Source organism: Amblyomma mixtum, chromosome 10 (genome assembly GCF_055824585.1).
Source record: "Amblyomma mixtum isolate Tamu chromosome 10, ASM5582458v1, whole genome shotgun sequence".
In the NCBI taxonomy this organism is placed as follows: domain Eukaryota; kingdom Metazoa; phylum Arthropoda; class Arachnida; order Ixodida; family Ixodidae; genus Amblyomma; species Amblyomma mixtum.
This window is the reverse complement of record NC_143021.1, coordinates 106,530,660-106,536,659: the sequence shown is the minus strand read 5'-3', so window position 1 is coordinate 106,536,659 and position 6,000 is coordinate 106,530,660.

The window sequence follows — 6,000 nt, the reverse complement described above, 5'->3', positions numbered from 1 at the left end:
TAGAAGATACATATATAGGCCTCTTCATTGAATAAAAATTCAGTTGATAGTCTGCGCCCGTGTCGTGCCTTCTCGTTCTGTGTCTTCGTTTTTTGCGCAGTTTTCAGTATGAAATCCTACCAACTAGCCCAGTTTACCGTTCTTCCCGACGATAAGTTGGCCAACGTCATTTTCTACTTGGCGGGCACCGCAAGGGTCTAGTTCGAGACCCACGAGGAAGAACTCACCAGTTGGGACCTGTGCAAGCAGAAGCTTACCGAATTGTTCGGTAAGCCATTCGGACGTCAGCTGGCCGCGAAGAAGGAGCTTGCATGCCGCGCCCAATCGTCTACAGAGTCTTACATTCAGGAGATTTTAGCCCTCTGTGTGAAAGTTGATTCCGCCATGTCAGAGAGTGACAAAGTCGTTCATATTTTAAAGGGAATTGCAGACGACGCCTTCAACTTACTGGTGTACAAGAACTGTGGAACGGTTGACGCAATCCTAAAAAAATACCGCCGGTTTGAACAAGCGAAGAGCTGCCGTATTTTTCCCTCGTTCACGCGGTTGCCGAACACGGCGGCAACGTCGTCCTGCGTAGATTCACCCCAACCGTGCCCCCTGCCAACATCCGACAGCCTGACACGACTTGTGCGCCGAGAACTCGAGGCAGTGTCTCACACAGTTTCCCAATTATCGGTAGCGGACAGTGCCCCTGCAGTATTCCTTATGCAGGCCGCCAAGAATTCGCCAATCTCGGGATCCGACCTGTATGCTCTGTTAGTTGCGCAGATGATCGTCGTGTGTCTCCGGTGCTCGGTGCCCGACATCCGTACAACAATCGCCGCAGCCGCAACCCGGATGAGTGGAGAACACCTGACGACAGGCCCATCTGTTTTAACTGCTCCCGAGTTGGTCACATCTCCCGACACTGCCGAAGCCGTCCGTCATCGACCTACCGCCGCTATCCTGAGTCTGTCTACTCCCGCCGCTCGTCGTCGCCCATTGACCCACAGTTCCCAAGCACCGAGGCTCAGGCCCCTCCCACCAACCGCTCGTCGTCGCCTTACCGTCGTCGATCTCCGTCGCCCCAATCTCGCCGCCCATCATCTCCTGGCCCGTTTGCTCGATCCCGTTCGGAAAACTGATTGCTGCAGCGTCTGGAGGTGATACTGCTCCGACGACCGAACTTGAAAATCCTCCTGTGGCTCTCCATGCCCGACGGAACATACTTTGCGTCGACGTGGACGGGATCCCTGTTACCGCCCTCATCGACACGGGAGCGCACGTCTCCGTTATGAACGCCCGTCCACGCCGTCGCCTAAGGAAAGTGCTCACTCCTGCCCACTCCGCTGTTGTTCGTGTTGCCGATGGCGGTGCTTCCGCTGTCGTTGGAATGTGCACAGCCCGTGTGGCAATCACCGGCCGCCATACTTCGGTTCTCTTCACTGTCCTCGAACACTGCCCTCATGACCTCATCCTTGGCCTTGACTTCCTTTCCGAACATTCTGCCCTCATTGATTGCGCCACAAGTGTCGTTCAGCTCGCCCTACCTTTTACCGACGAACCACCGGCTACAGTTGTCCACCGCCTATGTACCGTGGATTTTGTCCGCCTGAACCCCGAAGCCACGGTAGGAAGCTGTGGCGAAGGAAAACGTGGTGATAGTTGTGTTTTCTATCTTCCCGTAATGGATTGACTTAGGAAACCGGAAGAAAAGTGTTGGGGGTTTTAACGTAGTCAAACCGAGTAAACTTTCGAAAGCATGTGTTCATTCTTCGCTTCTTCTTACTTGCATCAGCGGACGTGAGGCGGCGCCGAGGACCACGAAAGGCAGAGGCAAAAATCAATCATGGTAGCACGCAAAAGGCAGCGTTGCGATACTGCCAGCGGGGTATCGGTCGAGCAAAGAGCGTGCATGGTATCCAATGGCGTGATGTAAACACACTTAAAACAGAGGCGATGCTGCAGCACGGGCTTGAAAGTTTCGCATGCCAGTCTAGGGCGGTGTGCGAACACTCGCGCTCCTAAGGTACAGACACGTACACTACATGGCATGAGCCAGTCTGTGCAGAGTACACTGCAGGCCTTTGCCCTGCAGTGGGCGTAGTCAGGCTGATGATGATGATGATGACACTAAGCCAAACAATATGCAAAAATAAAATCCAAAACCAGTAGCGTTCGCCAACATGTCACCATTCCAGATTCTGTGACGCAGTTACGGGGAAGTCGGTTATAGCCTTAGAACTAGGTGGACAACGCATGACCCCAGCTGCGTCGCCTGGAGCTGCCCGCTTTTGCAAGCTTTCGTTCGCAGCGCCGCCAGAAACAGATGGTTGTGATGTAGAAGAACTTCTTGCTGGGCGAGTTGGTGCATACCTTTCTTGGGATGGCGTTGCGCACACGAACAAACATACACAGGAAGGAGCAGAAGACAGAAAGAGCGCAACGCGGATATGGATATGAGTAGTCCCATTCATTCACCTAAATCATTATTGACCGGCCGACTTTGTAACTGAAACAAAATATTTCTCGTTTAATGCAGCAAGTATGTGGCAAAAAAACTGTATCAATTCTTTTTTAAAGCGTTTAATGTTAGGCCACTTTAGCGCTCCCTTTCCGTTCGCTGGTGGCTGATTGTGCTGAAACCTGTTTGACATGCAATCGAAAATGCTAGCGAATTCTGCCGCCGCGGCGGAAAAACTTGTTTTGAGCCGTTGCTTCGATGAGCGGCGACGCTTCAACAATTTGGAAATTTTCGCTGCGACGCGCACTTCAATCACTCCGTCGCTTGCATGTGAACCGGCCTTCATGCATAATATCGGCCGCGTGGTGCACTACCTTTTTTTAGTACGCCGTCATTGCTGACGAGTTGCCACAGTTGTGGAGTTGTGGGTGCCTTTCCTCAGATTGTTTGTGTCGAACGAGCGGCCTCGTTAGTGTTGTGGTAGTGTGACAACTCGGAAGGTGAAAAATGGCTTTTGCGCTGCGGAAGACATTCTTACGCCCGCGGAGTTCTCAAAAACTGCCCTGACGTACTACACCCAACACCACGCCGGAGAGGCTGGCACCCGATGCCCAATAGAAGAAACGACCGGCCGCGATTGCGGACGAATGTAAGTACAGTACTGGAAAACAACTTCTGCGAAGTGTCGGGGGGATGCATGAGGGCTGCAAATGCATTTAGGGTTGGTCTTCACGTCTTGTTCGCAGTGAGGTGCAAAGTGCGAGCACCACGTGATCGTTTCTAGAGAGATGATGTTCTGACACGATCGCTTGCCAACTATGCAGTTTTTAACCCGCCGCCTTGCGGTCTTTGCGTGAACTCCTCGACGGAGAAGTTATATGATAGAATTTGGTTGTACGCTGAGAAATATGGGGTGCTGCTTGATTCGTTATTCCGACTGAACAGGAGCGTTCGTTAAAACTAGAGCATAAGAACAAAAGTGCTTCTAGCGGCGTGCGTCTTTTGTTTATCCTGCCCGAGTTTTTACTGGATATGGAATATTTCGGATTAAAAATAGCACAACCATTGCATCGTAATGCCGCTGAGGTAATCGCAAAATGGAAGGTACGTTGCCGTTTTATTTGAATTACATTCAGTACATTTATGTCACTCCCCCCTCTCAGGCTGAAGCGATAAAAGTATAACGTTATTCGCGAATAATAGCTCTAAGAAAAGTATGACTAGCTTTGTAAACCATTTTTATACAAACTATGGGAGGCATCGCTAGGTTTGGTTCATGGGGTTTAACGTCCCAAAGCGACTCAGGCTATGAGTGACGCCGCAGTGAAGCGCTTCGCAAATTTCTACCACGTGGGGTTCTTTAACGTGCACTGACATCGCACAGTACGCGGGCCTCAAGAATTTCTCCTCCAAAGAAATTCTAGCCGCCGCGGACGCGATCGAACCCGCGTCTTTCAATTCAATTCAATTCAATTCAAGGTTTATTTTCCAGTTTACACTGGAAGGCTTTCAGGGCTAAAAGCTGCTCTGGGCAGCTTGACGTGGCCACTGAAACCTAGCCACTGAAACAAAGGGTCATTACTAAAAATTAGTTAACCGGCTTACTACGTAAGACAATTCACGAGTTTCTTGGTGCCCGCCAACACTGGTAATACTATACTTAAATAGCGATATTTTTATCTCAAGATACCTGTTTTTTCAAAATTACTTAGTTTTTCCTGAAACACCTAGTATATATTGTTACGTAGCCGTTGGGGCTCGTAACCGAAAGGCTTTAATGGTTGACGTGGACGGCACCGGAGAACAAGCCAAGAGCACCCAGAGGAGGCCGGAACCGATCTTCTTCTTTCACTCGGCGGTGCACGCGACTTGCGAAGAGCAGCCGCCTAGTGGCTGCTTGTGGAAACGTGGCATTACCCCCCTCCCTAAAAAAAAAAACATCGACCCGATGCATGCGCAAGAAAAGAAGGTAAGAAAAGCAGTTCACAAGAACATGGCAGAAAATAAGCAGTTCGTAAGCAAGGATGGTGAGAAAATGAACGGTCACAAGAAGCATGCGGTTATGGCGTGGCGGTAGGCTGCTAGCGGTGCTCGCGCGAAAAGTACGGCTTCATTCGCACGACGTGGACGACTTCGGGCTTCTGCTGGCGGCGATGAGAAGTAGAAGAGCCGTCTGGAAGAAGTTCGTATGTGACGTCACTGAGCTGACGGACCACTCTGTACGGACCGAAGTACTGCTTTAGCAGTTTCTCGGAAAGCCCTCGGCGTCGAATCGGGGTCCACACCCACACCATGTCGTCCGGTTCGAAGGTCACTACTCGGTGGCGGTGATTGTAACGCCGAGCGTCTCGGCCTTGCTGGTTCCGGATGCGCAGTCGCGCAAGCTGCCGTGCTTCTTCGGCGCGCTGAGTAAAGTCCTCGGTACCAGCTTCGGGGTCACGACCGTCATGGGGCAACATGGCCTCTAGCATGGTGGACACCTCGCGGCCATACAACAGAGAGAAGGGCGTCATGCGCGTTGTCTCTTGTTGTGCCGTATTGTACGCGAATGTGACGTACGGTAGGATGTCATCCCAAGACCGATGTTCAACGTCCACGTACATAGACAGCATGTCGGCGAGAGTTTTGTTTAGACGTTCGGTCAGGCCATTCGTCTGTGGATGGTAGGCGGTGGATTTACGGTGGGTAGTGCCACTCAGCTGCATGACGGATTCCAGCAGCTTGGCCGTGAAAGCTGTGCCTCGGTCCGTTATGACAACTGACGGGGCGCCGTGCCTGAGGACGATGCGCTCGACGAAAAATTTCGCTGCTTCGGCTGCCGTGCCTCGTTCGAGGGCCTTTGTTTCAGCATAGCGCGTGAGGTAATCGGTAGCGACTATTATCCACCGGTTGCCCGAGGAGGAAATTGGAAAAGGGCCCAACAAGTCCATGCCAACCTACTCGAATGGAAGTCAGGGCACTTGGACAGGCTGCAGTAAACCAGCTGGCCTTACAGACGGTATTTTCCGTCGCTGGCAATCGTGGCACGTTCGTACATAGTGGCGCACTGCCGCCGCAAGTTTGGGCCAGTAAAAACTCTTTTGAATGCGAGCCAAAGTTCGAGCATAGCCGAGATGACCGGCGGTGGGTTCATCATGACATGCCTGCAAGACTTCGTCGCGGAGAGTGTCTGGCACGACGAGGAGATAATCCCTTCCCGTGGGAGAAAAGCTCATCTTGTAGAGCACGTCGTTTAGGAGACAAAACGAGGAGTGCGTTCTGGCGAAGGGACGGTGTACTTCAGTAGTACGCGCTTTCAGGAAGTCGATGAGTGGAGCGAGTCCCGGGTCCTCACGTTGGCGCTGCGAAACAGTGACTGCGTCGACAGCTGCGATAAGAGGGAAGTCGGGCTCTTCGTCTTCGTTCGTCGACTGAATAGGCGAACGGGACAAGCAGTCGGCGTCGTTGTGCTGGCGTCCGGACTTATACACGATGGTCATGTCGAACTCTTGTAGACGTAAACTGCAACGTGCAAGGCGTCCGGAGGGATCGCGCAAGTTCGTCAACCAGCAAAG